Source organism: Chroicocephalus ridibundus, chromosome 2 (genome assembly GCF_963924245.1).
Source record: "Chroicocephalus ridibundus chromosome 2, bChrRid1.1, whole genome shotgun sequence".
NCBI classification, from domain to species: domain Eukaryota; kingdom Metazoa; phylum Chordata; class Aves; order Charadriiformes; family Laridae; genus Chroicocephalus; species Chroicocephalus ridibundus.
The window spans coordinates 129,080,452-129,105,708 of NC_086285.1; the positions used below are offsets into that span (position 1 = coordinate 129,080,452).

Consider the following 25,257-nt stretch of genomic DNA (forward strand, 5'->3'; position numbering starts at 1 on the left):
GTTTGGGGTTTTTTTTTTTAAACACTTATTTCCACTTGCTATTTTTAACTTTATGGAAGACCACGGTGAAGAACAGGGAACGTATTATACCGCACCGTCACGTGCTATCAGCTTTTCAACACGTTTTTTTTTTTTTTTTGGTTGAAAGCATGGGATGGCGTCACCTCCCCGGCTGCTGGCCCCTCTCTGCGTGACTGCGCGGGCTCGGCCGCCCGAGAGGTGGTGACGCCTCTCCATCCGCAAAGCGTCCCTTCTCCTGAAAAGGTGATTTCCCCCGAACCCAGGAAAGATCGAGTAGGCCTGACACGAATGACATGATGTGGAAGAGTTTCAGGCTTCCTCCGAAGAGGCCGGAAAAATTTTCAGGGCTGTAGCGGCCCACATGGCCACCTGGATTGATGGAGCCAATGACCCAAGAAGCCAGAGGAGCTTTTGACGTCCACGTTGGCCGGGTCCAGCTTTGGGTTAACTAACTGTGTGTTGAGAGAGCGTAGAGGAAAAGCTGTGCGAGATCCAACGAAGACACCTTCTCTCTTTCCCACGGAAGAGGTGGGCGGGTGGATCCAGCAAACAGCCCCCGAAAAGGAGGGACAAGGGAGGGGGGTGCCCCTGCTCGGCAGCACCCAACCCTTGTTTTTCTTTCTCCATCCTGCTATGAAGAAGGATGGTAAAAAGCTACCTCGGCAAACGACTCGCTGAAAATTCTTGTAATGCAGAGTGTCTTTACACTGGGTTTACATTTTAATCTCGTTATACTTTTTAAGACGCTTATTTAGTTTCCAGAGCGATGCAGGGAAGACCATTAAGCGTGCTATGGGTAATCACTTTTTGGTGGGATTTGTCTAATTTACTTACGGAATGAGTTTGTTTCGGTTCGTATCACCAATTTGAATGTACGGCTTACAAACAGGACAGCAGCGGGGCTCAGCAGCCCTCCCGGTCCCGGTCCCGGTCCCGGTCCCCGTGTGGGGGGGAAGCGGCCGGCCGGGACGGGCAGCGCTTAATGGCCGCTTCCCTGTAAAAACCCGACCCGCTCGGGACAAAGTCCACCCGAGATCGCGGACTGCGGCGCTCCTGCCCCCGCTCCAGCCCCGCCTTGGCCCCGGCGGCGGGGAAGCGAGCGGCGGGCCGGGGGCGCCGTGCCCGCTGCCCGGCAGGGGGCCGGGGGCCGGGGCCGGTGCGGAGGGGGGGCCGGGCCGCCTCCCCGGGGCCGCCTCTCGGTTTCACTTCGCCGCCGCGTTCGGGACGTTTGAAGCGCGGCGGCGGCGACACAGGGACAACCCCGGGCTTCACCGGGAGTTTCCCGCGACGGGACGCGCCGCGGCGGCCGGGGCCGGGGCCGGGCGCTGACCCCGCGGTGCGGGGCTGACCCCCCCCATCCTCCCGGCGCGGTGACCGGCGGGGCGGAGCGGAGCGGGGGGGCGGACGGGAGGAAGCCGCCGTGCCCCGCCGTGCCCCGCGGCAGCGCTCCCTCGCCCGGCGGCAGCGGCGGGAGCCCCGGCGGGGCGCTGGCGGGCCGGGCGGCGGGGAGGTTAGTGACCCCCGCCCCTCCCCCGCACGGAGCCGGTTGTGGTTGTCTTTTTTTTTTTTTTGTCCCCCTCTTTTTTTTTCTTTTCCCTTTTTTTTTTTTTCTTTCCTTCTCCCCTCGTTGCATAAATTATGCCGGGCGGGGCGGTGACGTCGCGGGGGGGGCGGGGCGCTCGGCGGCGCTCGCCCCCGGGGAGGGGGCGGTGTCGGGGGCGCGCCTTGTGGCGGCGGAGGGAGGGGGGAGGCGGCGGCGGGGGCGGGCGGCGCAGGGGGCGGCAGCCGCGGCAGCCGCCTGGCTGGTGTCGCGCTCGGCTCGGCTCCGGCGGGCGCGCTCGCTCGCTCGCTCGGGAACTATCGGATTAAACTTGAATCGAGTGAAATTACACAAAGGAGCGAAGCGGAGCCGGGACCCGGCGGAGACCCCCCGAAACTACCCGAGACCCGCGCTGACCCTTCCTCTCCCTCCCCTCCCTCCTACCCCTCCTTCGCCCGCCCGCCCCGGTCAGGGATCCCCCTCCTCCCCTCTTAGCCCAGCCCCGGTGCGAGCGAGCAACTCCGTGTGTGTGTGTGTGAGAGAGACCCGCTCCCCGCCTCGCCCCCCCCTCCTCCTCCCACCCCCCGGCCGGCGGCACCAACTCCGGAGCGTGTCCCCTCCTCCTCCCCGGCCCCTCGGCGGAGGGCAGCGAGGGAGCGAGCGGGGGACACCGGTCCCCGACGGCCACGCACCGGCCCGGTGAGTGACCCCGCACCTCGCTGGGCGCGGAGGGAGGAAGGGAGGGAAGGAGGGCGCCGGCCATGGAGCTGGGCACCCGCGGCAGGTCTCCGTCCCCGGCGGAGCGGAGCGGGGGGTGCTGGCTGCCGGCGGCGGCCCGGCGGGTGGGGTGGGGGATGCTGGTCCCCGCCGCGGCTGCGGGCGAGGCGGGGCGGGGGGGGGGGGGGGGTGTCTCAGCGGGGCACTTCCCCGGGTGTAAATGGCTTTTTGTTGTGCTGCGGCCGGCCGGCCGCCTGCCTCGCCTCGGGGGAGGGGAGGGCACCGGGGAGCCGGAGCGGCGGCGCCCCTTCCCTTCTTCCCTTCTTCGCCCTTCCCCCCCCCCCCCCCCCCCCCCAGCTCCTCTCCGCAAGTTTAGAGGGTGACTAAAAATCCGGGAAAAGTTGAGCGAAACTGCGGGGCGGGGGCGGCGGGGCCCAGCGCCGGCCGGGATGGCCGCGGGAGCGCTTCCCCCCGCTGACCACGCTGACGGCCGCCGGCGGCACAACAAGCGCTTTAACAAAGTGAGGGCGCTTCCCCCGCCGCGCACGGCCCGGCCCGGCCCGGCACCGCCCGCCCCGCTCCCCCCCCGCTCCGCGCCGGCACATGTGGGTCGGCGGGGCCGGCGGCCGGGCCGCGGCGGCGGGGGCACCCCCGGCGGAGGCCGGGCGGTGGGTGGCGGCGGGCGGCAGGAAGGCGGGCGGGGAGGGAGGAGGAGGAGGAGGGAGGCGGGAGCACGAGGTGCCGCTCCGGCCGCCGGTGCGCACGGCGGGGAGATCGTCCTGCCCCGGCGGCACCGGGAGGGGCCGGGGGCGGCCGGGGCTCTCCGGCGGCCGGAGAAGAAAGGGGAGCGGGGGGGGGGGGAGGAGGGGACGGGAAGACGCTACCTAAAGGCAGCCGGAGCGGTGCCGGTGGACACCGCATAATAGGGGGGGTCTTCACCCCGCCGGGCACCGCGCTCCGCCGGTGCGGGGCCGGGGCGGGCGGCGCCGCCACCGCGCACATGGGGTGGGTACCGGGGCGCTCCCCCCCCCCCCCCCCCCCCCCCCCGATCTCCCCCCTCCCCGATCTCCCCCCCCGCTTCGCCCCGGGCCATTTTGAGGGTGAGCGGAAAAAGGTGGTTGGAGGCCAAGCGGTCAGGGCCGGGGGAGGGGACGGGGCCGGGGGGGGTGGGCAGCGGGGCGGGGGTGGGGGGGGGGCCGTCGGCGGGCGCTGCCTGCGGGGAGCGGGCAGCGCGTGTGCGCGCGTGAGTGTGTGCGTGTGTGTGTGCGGTGGCGGGGGGAGGGGGGCAGGGTTGTTAGTGAGTCTCAGGGAGAAGGCGCTGCAGGCAATGAGCAGCCATCATTACGTTGCATTCATTTATCCCGGTAGCGTTACATCGGGGGGTGTGTGTGTCGGGGGGGGGGAAGCTCCTCCGGCCACGCCGGACCGGCCGTCGCGGGTGGGTGTCGCGGGGGGTGGGTGGGGGGGCGTTGGGGGAGCCCGGGAAGGGGGTGGCGGTGGGGCAGGGAGGGGGGGTGTGTGGGAATGGAGCCGGCTTCCTCGGCTGCCTCCTCGCAGCCCCGCTCACGCCGGGCTTAAAGTAGTGTTTTTAAACAGGACAATGGACAAAAGGGAAAGTCGCGTGCCCGGGAGTCCCCCCCCATCGCCGGGGGCCGCTCGGCCGCCGCGCAACTCTCCGGCACTTACCCACTTTCCGCCTTTGTTTTCGTTGGGAAGGGACCCGAGCGTGTCTCCCAACTGCGGAGCTGGGCGGTTTTCTCCTTTGCCAGAAGGTTTTGTGTGTGTTTTGTTTTTGTTTGTTTGTTTGGTTTTTTTTTAAATATTTAATTTTTTTTTTTTTCTCTCCTTCTTCCTCTCCCCCCCCCCCCCCCCCGCCCCCCCCAAGCCGCCTGGTCTTCGGTGGGTTTTTGGCTCGGGGAATATCAGAATAACCTCGATGCGATAAGTTTGTTTCTGTGTCGATGTGCGCCTCGATTTTTACTTTTATCAAAGCAGATTGCGAGCTGTGTTTATCCTAGAAGATGGCTTTCAGGAGAGCGTGTGTGTCTTCCTTCTTTTTTTTTTTTTTAATTCTTTTTTCTTTTTTTTTCTTTTCTGGTGGTATATGGGACTAGCGGAGATACAAACCAGCAAGTTGAACAAAAAATGTTTCTGTTCGTTTCCTCACAGATCATCCATTCTAACGACGGCAAAAAAAAAAAAAAATCTTAATGACTATGACCTTAGCAGCATGGGTAGCTGGTTTATCCCAATTATAAATCCCGTTAGTTTGCTGTAATGTGTGAGTATCGATATATAATTCATCTTAAAAAGCATGATCGGTAATTATTATTAGTATTTTTTTCTAAAAGTTGAAATCTGTCGTTTTCCAAGGAGAGTGCTGCATCTGTCGCTTGGAGTGTTTTTGTCTCGCTGTTGCACAACAGAGGCTCTCTAGTCTTTAACCTAAAATGGCAGCTTTAATTTGACTGGGGCCCATTCATTGACAATGATAATAAAAAGGCTGAAAGCTAAATGTAGCTGGATGCTTGGGGCACGTTTGCAGAACTCTCTCCTTTCCATTGCTGGGCGCTGCTAAGAGAGGAACTTCGAAGCTCTCTAGTTTGTATCCTGAAAGTTTCCAACGTGTTTGTTTTGTTTTTTTTTTTTAATTTAAAAAAAAAAAAAAAGGAAAAGAAAAAAAAAATCAGTTACTCTGCATAAACCACATTCTAGACGGCGGGGTTGCTGACAAACTTAACGGTGAGGAGATAGTTGGAGAGGGCTTCTTCCGAGAGGTCTGCCTTTTTAACAGCAGCAGAAAAATTCTAGTGATGCCTTTTGAAATAAGATGCAGTCTGGGGGAAAATTAACCATTTGTTTCTGAGGTTTGTAACAGGTGACTAGAACAATTACATTCTTTACATTTTCCTATCTCCAGCTACTAAAAGTGGGAACGTTGCTTGTTTCCTCTTGTTTGGTGTTGTAAACGTGCTCGGGGTTTCGCAGAGATCCTTTTGATAGGGTGCTATTTTCCTCTAGGATAAAACCGCAACTGCTTGGAAAAAGTAATTATTTTTCATGTGAGACATCATTTGAAGTCTGAAACAGTTTTACAAAACAAAATTTCCCCTACTATGGCACTGGAAAATGCCACGGTTTCACGCATCCCCTGTCCTGCTTTTCTGTTAACCTAAACCGCTTATTTTCAGTCTGTTTTGAGCTTTTTTGTTTTAAATAAGAAATATATAAAGATTATTATGAAAGCTGTAGAACACGCTCTTAGAGGAGCATTAAATGCTTGTGATTGCAAGTTTAACTGAATTAGTGATTCACTAATTGGATAATCGTATGTGACCAAATATCTTACTGAATATTTAACAGCGTAATGGTATTTCTGTTATTACCTGTAAATCCTGGTTAGGTTATTTACACAGTGGAAAAAAAAAACTTGCTCAGATTTGAAACCCAAAACTATTTCATTCCCTCTTTGGTAATTAAGGAAACTTTTGCTCATAGGTGACGATCACGCAGTCCTTTTAGGAAAATAACAATTTCGAAGGATGTTGCGTTGTTAAAAGAAGTATCAGTCTCAATGAGGTACAGTGGAATGCTGCCTGTTGCGACCCAAACTCTGCACAGTGGCGGGAGGTTTGACTTGTAACCATTTTCTTTTGAATTTGGTTAATGCGGAAACCTGAAGAGTTAGGTCAAAGGAGCGCTGTAAAGACTTCCCAGTCCGTGTAGAGGGGTCAGTTAACCAGAGCGTCATTTTTTTTCACGCGTGTCACTTGCTGTTTTTGCGCTGAAGAAGCTTTTGCTGAAGGTCCATGATATTTTCCTTTAACGCGCAAATAATATCAGGGCTTTATAAGACGTAAACCGAGTTATTTGTGAGTAAAGGCGAAAGAAGCCGATGGCGAAGCTGGGGAAAAAAAAGTATGTGGAAGGCGGTGACATGCTGCTGGGTGTCCCGGTGTCCCCTCCTGCTGGGGCGCGGAGGGCGGTTGAGCGCAGGGTCTGTGCCCGGTGCCCGGCTGCCGATGGTGGCTGCCCGGGCAGGACGTGGCCTGGGCCCTCGGCCGGAGGAGAGTCCGCAGCGTTAAGAACACAACAGCGCTTTTAAAACCTTAACGAACCAACCTACCCAACCCTGGGCGTGATTTTCTGTAAAGGCGGGAGGCCCGAGTAATAGGAACTTCGCAGGTTTTCGAAAAACTGCTGAAATCTCGCAGTGAGACTCTGTGGTTTGCCATATCCACGGCATCCGATTGCAGCCGGCTCTTTGGGTTTTTTGTTTTGTTTTTTTGCGTATGGCGTGATACGTAAGGGTTAGTAAGGTGCGAGGAGGAGGAAAAAAGTAACCAGAAAGGAAGAGGGTGGAAATAAACACATGCATTACCTAGAATCCTGTGCCTTAACTCTGTCCCTTATTTACTGTTCATCTTCTTTTTGCATTAATTTTCAGAGGGGGAGCTTTTAGAATCTGCTGGTTGGTATTTGCTCTTGTGAATCTAGCGATACCCAAATAAATTTGTGTGGCTAGCGAGGATACGGGCAACTGTGTGACAAGTGGCATGTGCCTGGACAGCCCCGTTCCCCCAGTTCCCTTAAATCCCGACTTCCGAACCCTTTTGTATTTCTCTGCTAGGAACAGATCACTCACTGCTCAGATTTATGAGCTGGCTAACCGATGCCCGTAAGTAACACGGGTGATACTTTTATGTTACTCTTATGTTCCCCGCATACATGAGAAAACGGCAAATTCTAGTAAATAATTAAACTTGTCTTTTTTTACAAATAAGTCTTTTGCGTGTAGGTGAGGCTTTAGATTTCACTTTTCCAACAGAAAAGTTACTGTATTAATTTACTGCGTCTATTTAGCTTCGTTATCAAGGCAGATGTTAACTTCATCGCTTCTCCCCATTTATGTTTCTGTGGATAGCTTGTTTGCACTGTTGGTTTTTTTTATGGAAGAAAGTCTCAGATATTGTCTATATTTTGTCAGCGATAGAAAGGCAAAGGGAAGCTCCCGGTATAATTTATTTTTAGAACCCTTTCAGAGGAAGGAGTGAGGTACAATATGCAGAAACATCCCATGTTTTTATTAGGGCTCTGACAAGATACTGAAACCTGATGGAAGAGTGTTCCTCTTGATTTCTGTCAGTCTGCAGAATCTAACCGCAACTTTTAGTGGTTTGTATCTTAGCTGAGACGGGTCGTTGTGGAAATACCACGTCGTAGCTGCACACTAAAATTCTTACTTGGAAAATGAGGTTGGAAGGCACGATACAAAAAAAAAAAAAAAAAATAAAAAGGAGGCTGTGACCTAAAGGACACATTCCAAGCGCCTGAATATGACAACAAAGCTCTTAAGGATATTCTTAAGTATACAAAAGCTGATTAGCTCTTAGCTTCCAACATTGTGACTTTTCAAAGATGTAAACATGCACCTAGAAGAAGCCAAGTCAAAACCAAGGATCTTTGTCGTCCTCTTGGGTTCTCTCCTCTCATGAATGCCACTCGGTAGCGCTTTCTAAACATCCTGATTATTTTGTTGCTAAACACATTCTCATTTAAAAAAAAAAAAAAAAAAAGAGATAGTACTTAATTTCTTAAATTAACCATTTTCATTTAAAAGTTGAAATTCAGTAAAAGACTGCTAATTATCAAATAAGCTACTCTATTAGTAGAGCATTGTAACGCACGACTTTGAAAGCTTATTGGCATATAGGAACTAAGCAGAAGCCCTTGCTGGCATGATGTAGGGCTGGCTTTGCTTTGTAGTGACCTATATAGCTATTTTGGGTGTGGTTTTGCTTGGCTTTCATGGGAGCTGCGTCCAACCTTCCTCTGACATAGACAATTGCTGTGACGAGAGGGCCTTGAGGGGAATGGTGGGGAATAAATAACTTCGAGAATCAATTGTCTGGAAAAAGTCATTGCAGCCAAAATGTCTGCCTCCTTCCTAATGGTTCTGAGAGGAAAATTAAATTTCACGTATAGGGTCCTGATCCTAGAGGTTATTCTGTTCAGGCTTCATTTAAATACGGGCTGGTGATCGTAGCGAGCAGCGCAGCGACTCACCTGCCTGGGAGCAGCCAGTGTATGGAGAATCCAACGCTGAATAGTTTTGGAAGCGCTTCAGTTTTAGTGACCTTGAGCCACTTTTTAAGGCATTTAGTTGAGCTTTCTGTTTATTGCTAGAACTCCAACAGGTAGCTGGCTTTAAAATTTCTTCGTAGCAATTTTTTTTTTTTTAAAAAAGAAATTGGCCTACGCTACAGTTTATTTTGATTTCTAGCTACAAAATAGCTAACTTTTTAAAGCATTTCATGGAGGTGTACATCAGATGTACAAAATATGATTCCGTTTATGCAGCGAAACCTGTCCTGCCCTGAAATCTAAACCTTTTATTTATTTTATTTCTATTTCCTGCCTGGCCCCTCCCCCCCGAGCTTTCCCATGGATTTTTTTTCTTCCTCTTCAGATTGTACCTTTCCTATTGGGAAGCGGAGTTGCATTGGCGCCTATTGGCGGAGTTGCATTTTCTTGCCAGTCTTGGATAATTAGGATATTTTGCAAAACAAACATGTGTTTCAACTCCTAATAATACCGCTTTCTACCCAAAGCGCGGAGGATGCTTGTGGCGGTGTGGGAAGAGCTGGCTGCCTGCACCAAAGCCCCACGAAGTCTCCCGTTGGACCCCGGGCGCTGCCTGGCACAGGGATGTCAGCAGCGGAGAGACAGAGTGGGGGGAATCCTTGGGTGCTGCATCCTGCCGGCAACTTTCCGACGGTTCTTCACGACCCTTTGAATAGAAACGGCCTCTCGTCATTTCAAACCTTGTTTTCATGGAAATTATGTCCCCCCCCCATCATTTAATAGTTAAGAAATACAGCTGTAGTGGTTTCTCTCGCTCAATGCATGGAGTAGTTGCAAGTGGGGACAGTCTAGTCCCATCACGCTTCGCGTGAAATGGAGATAGCTGTTGTGGGGTAGCCCTTGCCAAAAAGAGAAATTTGGGGTGTGGGGAGGAGCTCCTGTGGGGGAGTGTGATGTTTGTGAAAGGAGATGGGAAGGTTTGGAGACTGAGGACTATGTGACCAGTGGTAAAGCAGATCAGAACCTGGAGCGAGTCCAGGGAAGACTTTATTTAATAAAGGCACTTTTGTCCTGGATCTTAAAATAGGAAGCCTGTGGATTTATTTACAGGGTTAAGCAGGATTTTGTTAAATGGGTAGCCTCTAGGTGTGAAGGAATACTGGTCATTCTTTGAGAGAGGATTCAGGGGAAAACTAAATAAAACTGAACAGAAAGCTGGAATTTTAGAAGTTAAGAGATCAGCAATAGGACAAGACAAGGAGAAAAACATTGGGGTGGTGCTGTCCTGGGAGAAATGCAAAACGAGCCCTTATGTGAGAGGAACGGAGGAATTCAGTTAAAGTCTTCAGTATTAACGGCTTGGGTGAGCTAGTAAATAGGAAGTCTGAGTTGATGATAACTTATTATAAGAAAATATTCTTTGCTTCAGACAGGATTCATCGATGTAGCTGTTGAGAGTGAAATCCAAAGCTGAAATGTTACTCGGTAAAACATCTTACAGGAAAGTGTGTGTGTATATTGGTCTGGACTGTAGAGAATAGCAGTTTGGTATTTCTTTGAGTTGAAAATAAAGATGACCAAAAAGGAGATATGACTGACTTTGTTTTTAATGCTCGATGGAAGGAGGGTTAAAGGAAGGAAGGTAATGATGAGGCTAACAGATGTTCAAATACTGCTCTGATAAGGCTGAGATAAAATTGTACGTAGGTAAGAGACTGGTAAATTTCAAGGATGCATCTTAATTAGTCGTTTAGGGTATAGCAAGCGTTTTCATAATCTTACCTATTCCTGGGTAAGAGACCATATCTGAAGTCCAGAAATCTGGCATCCCGGGTGAATTGCTGCTTTTAGTTCTACATCTGAGTGTGTGTTGTTTGTTCGTGTGGGATCAGAAACACCTAGACAACCATAGCTGTAGTTATTAGCTTGAATTAAGATCTAAGAATATGATTATTATTTTTTTTTTTCATCTCAACTGTCTGGCATATATCTAGGCAAGTCCTGTGGCTTATTGAGGATGTGCTCTGGTTTGCCCTGCTGTTGGACTGGAGCAGCTGCTTGTTGGATTTGGTGGTTCGTTGCAAGGCAAAAAGCAGGCAGGTTGGCATCTCCGGTAGTTGGTTCGAGAGGTACTTAGACTACGTTGGTAGTTCCTGGGAGGATCTTGAAGACTTCGCAGGGTGGTACGGTCATGTCAGGATGGCTTAAGCGAAGGCCCTGTGTCACTGTAGCCACTGCTTATGTGAGTTCAGAGATTCCTTTAAACCCTGATGAGGGGGGCTCTTGCTAAGAGTATAATTCTTGCCTCAAGTTGTTTTAACCGTGAAGAATTAAACTGAGAGCTTATAGTGAGCAATTTAATCTCTCCCTTGATTTAGGAAGGAATCATTCAGAAAGTGAGTTAAATAGGGGTTTCTTGACTGCCTCGGGAGGTAAGGCTGGGAGAGACCCGCTAAGTAATTCACTTTATTTATCAGTACTGTTACGAGGAGTCTGCTGTGCTTTGCATTCAGTTGGCTCTGTGAATGGGGTACAGCCTTATTCATCCTTGCTTTAATCATCATTCTTTCATCAGTGGGGAAGTGAATAAGCAGGCTTCAGCTTCACTTCCCCCCTCTTTCTCTCTTGATTTCTGCAAAGGTACGTTGTCGTTTTGTTGTGTTTCTTTTTCGTGCAGAAGTGAGCGAAGGCAGTTATGCGATTCTTTAATTCCACTGTAACCTTATCAGAGGTTACTGAAAAAACTGCATCAGTTCCACCTGCGTTTCTCCTTTACTACAGTTCTGCAGTAGTCTCCAGCCCACGCTGCCTTCCCTCGCAGAAGTGACTCTTGGTCAGTGTACTTTTGTATTTTAAACAGGATTTGAACTTTGTGGCAGCCATGGAGGAGGAAGGGGCTGTTTTGGAGAAATGACGTGGCTATTGGGAGAATCGGCTTGTCAAAGGCAGCGCTAGGACAAAAAAGAAACAGGCTTTCCAACTTGGGTCCCATAATTGTTGTAGTAGGTAGTCTTAGAAGTCAAGCGTGTTAGAAGTTGCGCTGAAACTTTAAAAAAAAAAAAAGAAAAGAAAAAAAGGAAAGAGAAAAATGGAAGGGTGGGTGTTTTTGTGTGGCTTTTCACATACCGTGGTTAGATTTAGAGAAATGCTATGGTTAAGGTGACTGAGTTCTTGAATGGCTAGTTCTCATGGAAATAAGCTAATGCCTTGCACCCTTGCTCCCCCCTACCCAAACCAATGATTACTTAGTTTCGAGGTGTTAAAAAAGAAAATCTTGGCTACAAAAAAGATGGCAGGTGAAAGGAATTGCTTTCGTTGCAGTTATTTAAAAGATTAATCTCCTTGATCTATTATTCTCCTTCCACCACCAGTCCCCTTTCCCTGCTCCCTCCCCCAAAAGAGGGGAAACCAGAATGCCCACCTTTCTACCTGCCTCTCTAGATGAAGGATGGTCAACCTCCGGCTTGTCAGCGGTTCAGGTGCGATTCCCCCGCTGAAATTGTCGCATGACTCATGGCACAACTGGACTGTGCAGTACGGGGATGGTTGGGCAATGCGAATTTTTGCTGTGGGAGGAACTGGACTCGTAGCGGCTCTTGGAGGTAGATATTACACAGCCAGCTGGGATGCAGGCTGCATGCCCCATCTTATCCCCTGGTGGGGTTTCTGGGATCTGCTGTTGTCTTCCTATGTGGCTCTGTCTCTGCGGCACTTGGAGATTCGTGGTGTGCTCTGTGGCTGCCCAACGTTAAGATTGTTGGTGAGCAGCTGGTAGGGTCAGGAAGGCTGTGATGGTGGTGGTGTTCTGGGGCAGGGCGCTTTTTTCTTTTCAGCGCGTAATGAAACGAGTTGTTTCTGTTTTGAGGTGCCTCCAGGTAGGCAATGAACTTTGAATAGCAAGATAAGGACTCCAGCAGCCGAGCTGTCCCGTTTGCTGCTGTCATCGATTCCGTTTGGCTGTGGGAGTGATATATTTGATACGTGTTCACTTCTTGCTTCTCAAGTGAAATGGCACGTCCACGGTAGGCAGTCCATCACAGAACGAGGCAGATCGATCCATGGAGAGAAATCACGGGGTATAGGAAGCCTGGAGACAAGGCATCTAGAACACGTTGTCACTCGCCTGCGGTACAGCACCTCGCAACGCATTGGCTCGACTGCCTCCCTCCAGGTTCTTTCTCTTGGAGCTTGTGGGAACAGGCACGTCAGCCTTCCTGTCATTGGTTTACTTGGATACTAGTGGCGATGTCAGGAGGAAATGCAAAGTTCTTGCTGTTTTCTCCTTACTGGAATACTTGTAGCTTTTCTCCATCATAACACTGAGATTAATGGTCACTTCCCAAGGGTTTTTTTTGTGGGTTTTCTTTTTTTTTAAAGTAGGATGAAATCTACAAAGCTTTCCTTACCTTCCTCTTCTGATTAAGTTATCCTTATCTTGGTATTATATTTGTAAGATTTTTATTTGTTTTCCTCTGCTGGAGTATTATAGTTTAATTATTTCAGTTTTTGTACAATAATTTTTTTGTAGCTCTGAAGATAGCTGAAAGCTGTTGAATGTCATCTTGTGGTCCACCTAATCATTTTGAAGTCAGGGTATGGTTTGAGAAATGCAGTGAGCTAATTTAACCGGACACTGTTCTGAAAGGAGAAGTTTCCTCTTTGCCTTTGTCCCCCTGCACCCTTCCTTCCAACCGCATGGCTCTGTTACTTTGTTATAGCGGCAGCGCTTGTCAGGTCCTTCTGTGAACCACTTTAGTTCACTAAAATGGCAGAAAAATAACTCGGTAAAATGGAGAGCATTTTGCTGTTGTAATGAATCAAACCGGCTCATAAAAGGATCTGATGAACACCAGAGCTGGTACTAAGGATGAGGGGGGTCGGTGGCTTGGAGAGCAGCAAGCCCTTTTCATCTTTTCATTTTGGTGGCAGTGAGCAAGTGGATTGGATCAGTTGCCTGGGAACCTTCAGGGGAGAAAGAGAAATAGAGTAATCATCTGTGAAGCAAAGGACACCAAAAGAAAAATTTGCTGGCCTGAGTTCAAATTGATATTAAAATTTGTTTATTCTAGTGATGGTATGGATTGCATGCTATAAACAGTTCGTTAGAATTAATAATCTGCTGCCCAGAAATCAGTTTTCCTTTTGAGCTAGAGGAACAAATGCCTTAAAGATTTACCAATGTATAAATTACTTGTCTGGTATTTCAAATTTAAAGTATTTAATCTTTAAAACAATTTATTCACAAGAAAGTACATTGCTCTGGGGGGAGTGTGTGTGATTCTCCTTTTTTTTTTTTTCTTTTTTTTTTTTTAGCAAGCTTGAAGTTCTCCATTAGTTTCATCAACCTTCTGAGCCAATTTGTACGTCTCAAATTTTATGAAATCAATGTTTGATTCAGTTATTCGGAGTTTAATCTCGAGTATCTACATTATTCCTGTTAGTTTGAGATGGTATGAGAGTCACAGTAGATGGCTAAGACTGTTACTTCCTATCCAAAGCTTTCTCATAACGAAATGAACACACTCTTATTTGTTTAAAATTGGTGAAAAAATTACATTGCAAGTAAAATAACATGCTGCTTAGTTACTCTTGTAATATTATATTTTTGCTGTTCTCCAGGGAGAGAAATGGGCAGTTTGCACGGGGTAGCTCAGCAGAGGAATGAACACCTCACAGAAAACCAGGGATTCTGACTGTAGCTCCTGCTCGGGCCACCCGCCAGCCTGAGGTGACTCTTCCAGCGTAGCAGGAACGGGGCATGAGAAACTGCTGGCTTTCTGAAGAGCCCTGGTTATTTTGTAAAGTTATTTGTGTAAAGCGCCTGCAGTGTGACAGAACGGAGCTTCTTAGCAGGTGGAAGAGTGGAATCTCACGCTTTCCTTCCTGTTTTTCTCAAGATTTGAGCAAATTGTACGTGCCTTAATGGAAGGTACACACCTGCCATAGTTATCCAAAAACCCCCCATGTGGTGCATCATCCAGATTCCGCGGGTTTTGCATCTAAAAAATTCTCTTTGGGGAGTTCCAGGAGATGGCGGGAGGAGCAGGAGAGGGGACTTAGAAATTCTAGCTCAAGGCACCGAGGATATTGCAAGCTGCTTTTGGTGAAAACTGTGTGAGGAGTGGTGGCCCTGACTAGCGGGGTGTGTGTGTGTGTGTGTGTTCAGAGTGAATATTGTAGTTACTAAAAGCAGCTTGTTTACATTAGGAATTGTATGTGCTAGCTCTAATGGGCTTTAGGAAGCCCAAAGCACAGCTGTAAAACATCTGTCTCTGGGACCAGATCTTGTCTGTCTGATGAATTTTTGTCCTGCATTTCATGTTCAGATTTAAAAAAGAAATAAAACTTTTTTTTTTTTAAATAGAAAAGTTCTTAGCTGTCCTGCTTGAAGACTGGTTTACACTTGAAAGGCTATCATGCTGTTGTCTTGAACGCAGAACTTAAAATAGTGACTCAGTATTAACTTCAACTCCACTTCCTCTTTAATCCGATCATCTTGCTTGCTATATGACCTTATAACACCTTAATTTAAAGGCTGCTTATTCCAGTGGATTAAATTTGGAGGTGTCTGGAGTGGTGGGCATTGCTACAGGAAGGGCTTAAGAGGAACTGAGAAACAGTGTTGCCTAAAAAAACGGAGGGGGAATGGGAGCAGGCGGGGGTATTTTCCCACTTGCTGATGCTGACTGCTGCTGATGCTGCTGAAAGGTCAGGAGGAGTTTTGAGCGCGTAGTTCTGCTGTGCCGTAAGGAAAAAAAAAACAAAAACCATATATTTCCAGTGAGTGAATTTGATGCTCTTTGTCTCAGTTACGCGTGGAAGCGATAGAAGGCAAAATATCCGTTTAGTGTGTGCACCTCCGCGCGTTTGGATGCATTTCCTTCTTTTCAAGGTTAGTGGCCTGAGCAGATGGTCGGAAGTCTTGAACCTGTGGAGTGCTACTCCAAACTGGTATGCCAGGTTCATAATGATGTATTTTGAGGTCTGCCATATTGGGATTTGTAATAGTTGCTGTTTACCCAGCAGCTCTCGTCAGATGATCTTGGTTCTTTACCAAGTGTTAATTTGGCCTTGCTACTGCCCTTGTGAAGTAGATAAATACTATCCTTAAAAACAGAGTTGGTCTGATATCTAGCAGTTTAAAAAAAAATCCGGTTTAAGTGTTTAGAGTCTATGTCTGAATAGCCTGCTGGTTTTCTGAATTTGTGACTTCTTCCTTTAAATAGTTTTCTCAGGAGTAAATTCTAAACAATTTTATGTTGTGTATTGAGTTTCGGGATTATAAGCTTCCCCCTTGTCCTACACGGTTTCCTGAATAAGCTCTGCCAAATAGTCTGTGAGTATTAGATGTTGAGCTTAGGTTTAGGAGTAGAAAGAGTTTAGATAGTATACTTTCTGTTCTGTGCTATTATTAACCATTTTGACTCACATTTTCTGTGAGGTTTTTCTTCTATCTCAAGTCCAGTATTTAACTTAACTAAACTACAACCAATCAATCTCTTTGAAGAGCTGCGTGTCTCCAAGCGAGGGTATGTAATTTGTTGGGTGTGATCTGGGAGTTACGGTGAGTTTTACTGTACCTGTGGAAACTTTGATCATTACGAGTCCTTGAAAATAAACCATTGGCTCGTGCTGCCTTTTGTCTGACGGAGGTTTAGCAGAAGGTCTGTTCTGCACTGGGCATACGCTGCTGTCTCCAGGCTTGGGCTGTGCTCAGCACAGAGTGGCAGCAGAACCTTTCTTGTCTTGGAGGAAGCAGGAGTAGGCTGGAAGGTGGAAAGAGGCAGAGTCCTTCCATTGCTTACAACAGCAACTGCCGTGTCTTCTGTATCTGTCAAAGGAAAAATTTGTACCTCTGATTTTGGAGATGAGCATGGTCCCCATGTTATAGGTAATAGAGAGGGTTTGTTTTCAGTAGCTAAGATGTTGCACAATGACTTGTGGATTGGAGCTGAGGATTGAATTCAGTCTTCCGGTAATTCCTTTAAGTGCTTAACCTAAATATGTTGTAGTTATTTTAAGTACCTTTTTATAACAGTAGTAAAACTTCAGGCCAGTGCGTTCCGTTGATACTATCTCTTACAACTGCTGTTTAAATCAGAAAAAGTATGACTATTTTAATGTTTTCAACACTTAGCATTCTTTTTAATTCTTTCTCCTTCAAACATGAAAAAATATTTTTAATACAAGGTCAGTATTCCTAAAGTTCCAATGTATAACACGACTTGTTTTTGAATTATTCCCAAAGTGAACTTAAGAACCACTGTAGGTACTGAGTAGCATCCAGAGAAGTACTGCTTGTGCTGCAGTGTGGAGTATTGTCAGTGTTTCTGTTACAACCCTGATCCACTTTTTTTTTTCCTCCCTCAAGGGGTTAAAACCAGGTCATAAACTCTTTGAATTTTTTGCTGTTGGAACAGGGTAGTCTTTTATTTCTGAATGGTAGAATTTCAACAGAGTCGGATACTCACTGTTTGGGGGTGTCCTTGTCTCATTCACGCTTGGGTCCTCTCAAACGTTGTAATCTCACTTGCATTCGTGAAGTACTGATTTGTGAAGTACACGGACTGAAGAAACACAAGTTTTTCCATGAAAGGAAGGTGAAACGATATACTGGAAATTACGTATTTTGAGGTAGCATATTTATCAAGAGCAATTAAAACTATGTTAGGAATATGATCTTGCTTTTTTAGTACCAGAGAATAGCTCTGCCCGTTGAGACCAAAGATCTGTCCCATCTGGAATCCTATTTCACGGTGACCACGGTGGAGGCTATCCGGAAACAGAGCAAGCCCCTTTAGCCTCCACGGTTCTGCAGCTCAGAATTACCTTGGAAAACGTGATAGGTAACACTTAATGAATTTTTCTTGCATGAATTAATCTAGTCTTTTCTTGGCCTGTGTAAACTCTTGGCTTCCATTGGGACCATGGCAATGAGTTCTGCAGCTTAAGTACACATTGTATGAAGAACTGCTTCCTTTTATTTGTTTTATTTTGAACCTGCCACCTGCTAGTTTTGTTTGATGTTCTCTAGTTTCCTTGTTAAAAGAAAAAGAGAACAATGGTTCGCTACTTACCTGCTCCATCTACTGATTTTGTAGACTCTCTTACGCTCACCCTGGTTGTCCCTTCTCGAGGCTGGAGATTCTGAAGGGTGTTCAAATGCCTGTCACCCCCTTTTGGTCCTTCAGTAATCTTACTCTTGAAGTGGAGGTGGGCAGAGCAAACAGTGGCCCTGCAGCAAGATGCGGGTATCTCATAGACTTGTGCATCTCATCTCTTCTACAATTCTGAGGTTTTGGTTTGTTTTTTTTTCTCTTTTTCTTAAACACGCTTAGCATTCTGTTTACCCTTCTGACAAATCTTGTCTTCCTAGATCTATTTATTCTAGCTCCCAAATCTCTTTCTTGACAATGAGGTAATCGGGTCAGAGCTCAGTAAAATGTATGCAAAACAGTCCGGTTGTATTTTCTCAGGTGCATTGCCTTCTGTTTACCTACACTGAATCTCATTTGCATTTTATTACACCTTCACTGGGTAGGATGAAGGTCTGCTGCTTCCTGCATAGTTGATTTTCATTTTTAGCAAAATGAACTTGTTAATGTTATCAGCAAACTCACTTCAAGGCTCACCACCTGTTTCTAGATCTTTTATGTGCATGCTAAACAGGTCTGGAAAAGTTGGGGGATGTTTCCTAATGTTTTTTTCCTGTTTTGAAGTGGTTACTTTTCCATGTGAAGACCTTCCCTCTTTTCTGTTGTAGCTTGGTTTCTTTAGGAACCGTTGGTAGAGGACCTTTGTTCAGCAGATGGCATGTGTTCTGGTCATCCAAGTTAGCTCAGACTTTGACCACTTATCAGTTGCTTCAAACAATTCTCGTGCATTAGTAAGACAGGACTTTTCTATGGGAAAGCATCAATGTCACTTTCATAGTCTACTTATCTACGCACCCATGAACAATGTTTCTTATATCTTCTACCTGTTTGCCCTGGTAAGTCATCGGACTTGCTGGTCAGTAGTTCTTGACAGTCTAAAGGTGTGACCACCTTTCAAAACTGATGCACCATTGACATGAAAGCAGTGTTTGACACCAAGATGCTATGTGTTAGAGCAGATAGATAGCCTGTTCTATCCTTCAGCTTTTCAGAACTCTTGGGTGAATGCCATCTTGCTTTGGTAACTTGCTGCCATTTGCTTTGGTTTGACCAAAGCTACATCTGAGGTCTTACGCAGTGGAAAAGATGAAAGCCTCCTCTAGCTTCTCCAATGACAGCAGATGCAAAAAAACCTTTCATTTCTGTTTATTTTCTTGGAGTATTTCTTTCATATCTTGGTTATACGTTAGCCCAGTTAGCCTTTAGCAGGCTTCATTTGTGAAAGGACCTTTTATTACTTTGCCCCTTTATGAACAGCTTTTGTTTGCAATTTTACTTGCTAATTCTTTTTTTCTTATTTATTCCCTTCTTCATGAAAAACGTTCTTACTGAGAGCCCCCCAGCTTGTGGTTTAACTGATGAATTTTTTTTTTTCTCGGGTCTCTGCACTTTCATGGTATTTTTTGTCTGTTGTCTGCAAATATTTTGTCCGACTGTCTCATTTCGTTTCTCTCACCAAGCTTCCTCATTTTCATGTGTTTTTTCTCTTCGAAAGCAAGAACTCCAATAATGTATTTTTGTTGCTGTTGGTTTTTTTAGGAATGCTGAGCTTAAATATATTTTATGAATTTCATTAGCAGTAGCTGTGAGTCATGGTATAGTCAAGTCAAATATGATATGGACAAATCTGAATGTAATATAATTTGTTGGATGTTGAAATAGTCCATAATCTAGTTAAAATGCAGCAGTGTTACCCTGTGTGCTTCACCGTAACTTCAGAGAAGTTGTTTGATAAATAGGGTTTGTATGCTTTTATAGCCTATTTTCTTCTTGCCAGCAAACCAGTCACCTTACCAAGTTGTACAAGTGGCATGGAAATTTATTTTGAATGCCACTGATCTATTTAAGAGTGAGACAAAGTATGTGACTGTGTCCTTCAGTTATAATTCACCATCAATTGTAAATTGATGCATTTGTTCAAATATACAGTATAAAAGAGTATCACAATCAAGCTGTAGTTATCATGGGAACCATAACTTTGACTTTTCTTTTTCTTGGCTTCCTATGTGAAAAACGGTACTGTAGTATATTATTTAATTGTTTAGTACTGAGGTCTCTCTGTTTTATCATAGTATGTGACGTGCTACAGTACCACTCTGTATAAAAACCTTTGGTGCTTGAAGCGCTGGTGGAACAGTAAGAGTTTATTCATGTCTTCATGTATAGATATGTGAGTACCATATTTAGAAAAACATTTGCACAAATAATAACCACTTCGTACTGAGGTTTTTTTGAGAATTATGGTGCTTTGCTTAGCTGAGAAGTACTTGGAATATATTAAGTCTGTAGCTCTGAAGTCGTGGGCGTCAGCTTTTACTTCTGTGTTTCATTTGATAATTTCTGCTATCCTGAAAGTTATTTAGACTTTCAAAGTAGTCTGTAATATGCACTTGTGCAGTGTTTCAGCATTAGCCAACTGAATTTTGGGGAGTTCTACACTTCAGTAATGGAAAAAACGTTTGCTGTATAAAGATCATGAAATATTTGAGACCCCATAGTATCAAAGTAGGCAAACTGATTTTATAAAGAAGGAGCAGTTGCGTTTTCAAAATGGATGCTCTGAGAGGTGGCAAGTATGAGTTCATAACACTTTGAAATAAACAGAATTTTAAGAAGGATCTTACAAACTTCTTTTTTTTTTCTATGAAGAATGCAGGTCCCATGAAAGGCTTGTGCCCATTCTGATTGTTGAGGAGTCACTGTTGTGCTTTGATAAGTTAATTTTTAAACTTTCACATGAAACTTACTTCAGTTTCTATATAGCATGCCATATGTACAGGATAAGCTCATCAGTTGTTTTGTTTTCTTCTTAAAGTAAGTTAAATTGCAATCAGTGTGCTTACAAGGAAATTTGTTGAGGGTAACAGGGAAAGAAACTATATGGAAGTATAGGTTTCTGGTTTAGGAAAGAGCTTAAAGGAATGTAAGGATGGGGTCGTTTCTTAGTTCAAATAATACTAACAAAGCACTTAGAAGAAAGCGGAGGAATGGTTTTCTGTCTGCAAAGTAAAGGTTGGTAACAAAATTTGAAGTAACAAGGGTTGAAATTGATTCAGACTAGACAAATTCAAAAGCAGTGTGTTGTGAGATGGTAAATTCTCTTAGGTGGTCTTTAATTGTGGCATTTTTTGTATCTCTTCTTAAAGTAACACATTTTTAACTCGTCCTCCAAAGTAACTTTCATGAAGAAGAGAGGGGAAATCTGGAATTTCTTGGTTTAAAAGCCGCATAGTTGTTTTGCATTAGTACAAAGTATCTCTCCTCTTGGAAGATCACAAGCTATCAGTCATTTAGTGACCAGGTTTAAATGGAATAGGGGCTTTTATACACTGATTTATTAGAATACATTGCTTATAGGCTTGTTTAAAAGTGTCCCTAGCAAATCTGATATGAAAAAATGGCATGAAGACAGTTAGAGAAGATTTCGTCACGGTCTATGAATAGCTGATAAACAAAACGAGATGCTGTAATGCTGTCGTTTCCTCCCTTAACCTCCTTGTCCCCCATCCCCCCACGCACATGGGATTCTGAAAGTGGCACTGGGAGGGGGAAGTAGGTCTTAATCCAGTAGCATGAACAAAGCTATGGATTATAGGTATCTGCTCCTGTTTCTGTGATCCTTGTCAAAGGCATATATCATTTTGGTTACTCCTGTCTCCCAGCAATAAGGCAATATCTTTTGGGGCTGGCAACAGGCTTTTAAAAAGCTGTGCTCTATCAAGGCGATTCTTAACAAAAGCCTAAGTAGTTGGGTACTGCACCACAGATGACAATTAACTCATTAAATTGTAACTTTGAATTGCTGAAAACCGAGACAACTGTATATTAGGTTTCTTTATTTTAAACTATGTTAGAAGCTCAGTGTTTTAAGTCTGAAATACGCAAAATGTATCAAACTAAAAGGCAGGACAGCCTTTCTGCAGGCCAGATAAGTCTTTCAGATAAGTTTGATGTTGATGATTTAATGAGCTTGTTAGTATTATCTTATTTTTATTTGAAAAAGCATATGTGTTGATGAGTGGTATGAAATTAAATCATGTGCTTTGGGTTCCACCTCCCTGTTTTACAGGATTTATGGAGTAGTTAAGCATTAGCTGAATAGGGTCCCAACGTAGGGTTGTTAGTAGTATAAAATCAAAACTGACTCCTTGACAGTAAGTTGTCAGTTTTCCTTGCTTTTTCAAAGACTTGGATATGTATTTGTTCCTTCTGGTCTACCCTGAAGTTTAACAGGGCAGTAGGGCTCGTTCTGATTTAACTACAGCAGCAACCTCTTGGAAATTTTATGTGGAAAGTACTAAAAAAATGTTCATAAAGACTATCCTACTGTGGCACTGATGCTTCCTTTTCCCTTTGTATAATTATTTACCTGAATCAGGTGATTGGAGCATGAGTTGATTTACATTTGCCCATCACTCAACCATATTTTCTTATTCATAAGATAGATAAGGGTAAGTCGAAGGAAATAAATTATTGTTTCTGTTTAAGCACAATTTTTGCATGGTTAAGAATGATTCTTTTTCTTTCCTCTCTTCTTCCCCTTATACCTTTCTTGTAGACAAAAGAAACAGTTAAACTAACAGTGTTTTTAGCCGGAGGAGTGGAAGAATAACCCAGCCATCTAATGTATTAGGTATAAAAGGAACATGCTCATCTGAATATTCAGGTAGATACTACTGTAATACAAAGATGATGTACATTTGGAGTAACTTCTGAAAAGCGTGCAACTGCAAGGAAAAAAAACCCAAATCAGTATGGCAAATTGTTGCTTTTTTGAGAGGGCAAGCAAGTTGGGGCCTTAAGGTGAAGGGTCAGGATAGTTTCAGAACATGGGGATGCAATTGAAGACAGTGGTGTTAGTCACCTGGCTTGGAAGGAAAAAGACAACTTCTATGTTTAAATGGTTGCATATTTAGAATTGGTAACACTGCCGACACCAATGTTACACTTTGCATTTTCGTAGACTGAAATCCCATCCATCATCCCTGTCCTTTCCCAAAAATCAAGAGATCTGAATTCTGTTAGCATATTTTGTCTTGCGATAAGCCTGATTGTATCTCGCTATTCTTCTGGTCATGGGCCACCGTTTATCCTACGTGATTACAAAGCTGTTGTGCGTTAACTGGTGGATCTGTAATACATTTAAATACATGCACAACTGGCATTTTCTGTGTTAACTCCAGACTTTATATTAGGTTTCCTTACATCTTGTAATTTCTCTTTAAAATTTTTATGAAATTAGTAGCTTGTATCTTCTGTTTAATTAACAGCATCCATAAAAGTGATCTGTGAAGGAAAGATCATTGCGGGGCTGTTTGTTTTTTTCTTTTTTTGGAGATGAACAAAATTTAAAGTCACATGTATTGTATTGTGCATCTTAGTCCAAGTCAAGGTTTCTAGAACATGAAATGTCATTCACTGGAATTGAACTGATTTCATACTGCGGCTTCTGTTTTAAGATACAGGTATTTTCAACAGTGGAAGGTTAAAAATGGTATCATGAAATATGTTCCTGTTATCTTGAAATATGTCTTGAGTCAGCAGCTAAGTCAAGTTCTGGTTTTGAAACTTGATAGATTCCAGCCTCTGGTATTCCTTCAAATAAAACTGTCTTTTGCTCGGAGATGGAACATTTGGAGTTAGTCATAGATGTGAGCTTTGTGAAGTTGCGAAAATGAGGCTCAGGTTATAGAGCCAGAAATCACTCTTTTAGAAGTTTAATTTGTTCATTCAAGAGATTTGGCATAGTGAAGGGTAGAAACCTGTTCTCCAGAATGGCATTTGCTTTCCCTATATCCATGTATATATTTCATTTTTTGTTGGCTAGCTAACTGACCGCAGCGAAGTGATTATGTGAGAGACAGCAGAAAAATTACAAAAGAAAAATTGTCCTCTTGCACTGATTTTTGTATATTAATCACATGTTATTCTTCATTTATGACCCTGAAAATCCACGTTTTCTGCTAGAGAACTAATAACTCTAGCAGATAAGATTTCTCTCTGGTCTGTAATAAATATAGCCTATGATGCAGGTATTTGCTGTAAGTTTTAGGTTCAGATCTTTGTCAGTGTGCAAATTTTCATTTTCTTCTTATACTATTTGTTGAATATAATTACGATGCAGTTGCTGGTCACTGCATGGTTGCACTTGATAGACTGAGTGGATCCACTGTATGTAACTTTAGGTAAAAGATCATCTATATAATGATGCCGAATGATGAAGCCACTAATAACTTAGTTTCTTTCAGCAATAGTATTGCAATTCTGTGAGATTACAGTTGCTATGCCTTTAAAAACACTTCTAAATTGTTGGAGAAGCATCCTGTGTGATAGGTCTTGTATTCAATGAGTTCTTAGATGTTCCTGAAAGATTTATAGTGAAATCCAAAGCATTTCAAGGCCAAGTATAGCAGTCTTGTCAGATACAGCTTTACAGCCTAGTGACTTATAATGAGAGTAGAATGTAATTAGAAATTGTCCATGTCTTTACTGAGTACTGATGAAAACTATGGCTCAAAGGTTAATTCAAATAATAATTAATATCGGTTTCTGTCAGAACAGGGTGGTAATGAAATCTTTGTCATACGATGACTCTGATTTTTAAGAAGTGGGTGCATAAGAAATAGAGGCTACGGTTTACCTTTTCTGATTATATTCAGTTATCTTACAATCAGCATGATAGCTTGATAAAGCATAATTTGAGGGCAATTTAAACATACTCAGAAATATTACAACCTACAGTGAAAATATCTAACATGTTGCGTCTGTTTAAGAAGACATATTCATGGCTAAATTGCTGAAGTAGATGGATTTACTACAAATGATCCTTAAGGACTGCGTAAGAATTTTTTTTTTTTTTTGGTTGTTAATAACTGAGCAATACCATGTGTTTGTGGAAAGTATTCTTAATAAGATTTGCTAGCATGAGAAATGTGGGATGTTACATTGATGTTTGTTTAAATTGGACTAGTTTCAACGAAAGCGATAGACCAGGTTTTGCTGGCAACCAAAACAAATTCTGTTCAGTTTCGTTTCCCGAGTTGAAATTTTCTATTGGAAAAAAAATAAATGCTGTTAGCTTTTGCTTAAGCTAAAACCGTATTTTTTCAGTTGCAAGTAGTCAGTGAGCTGTTAGACCTGTTCTTTCGAGAGGCTTTTCATGAATGCTTTGCTGTCTTCTGGTTTTTCTGGGTCTGCTCTGATTGTGTTCTTAAAATCAGCCTACTGAAAAGCTTCTCCAGAAAGTTATAGCTATAGCTTGGTTTTGTGGGTCCAAATAGTTTGCATAACATGCCTTTCTCAAACCTCTCCTTTCTATTCAATTTGCTTGTCTTAAATGTTAGTGGACTGCCTCCCACAATTTTAAAGTTGCTGTAATTTTAAGGCCATTTCCTCTATTGACAAAAAGGAAACTTCAGTGCCTCTAAATTAGATCTGACAAAGATCAGGTATTTTCATTCTTATGCTTGTGAAAGTGATCACAGGACTGATTCCGCCCCTCCTCGCCGCCCCCCCCACCCCAATCTGGATAATGCTTTCCATGCAAAGTGCTTCAATTCTTGGGAAGCGAAGAGAGTCTGCGGCTGAGATCAGACCTCTTGGGGGTCAGAGCACGTAATGGGACATGAGTTACATGGGAGCAAGCTGAGAATGGGGCTGTGTCTGTTTGAGGGGTGTTTTAAAACTGTTGAGAGAGATGAAGCGTTATGTTGATTTCTCAGAGCTATTTCTGCTGTTCTT

At 44.7% G+C, this 25,257-nt stretch overlaps 1 protein-coding gene across 6 annotated transcripts in view; it reads left to right on the plus strand.

Annotated features, from left to right (window-relative positions):
• Positions 1–1,763: 1,763 nt before the first annotated feature.
• Positions 1,764–25,257, plus strand: part of CHD7 (chromodomain helicase DNA binding protein 7) — a 133,677-nt gene continuing 110,183 nt past the window's right edge. For all 6 annotated transcript variants that reach the window (XM_063326925.1, XM_063326930.1, XM_063326931.1 and 3 more), the window contains exon 1: positions 1,764–2,260. The gene's annotated coding sequence lies outside the window, so the exon portion shown is untranslated. The remainder of the gene's footprint in view (positions 2,261–25,257) is intronic.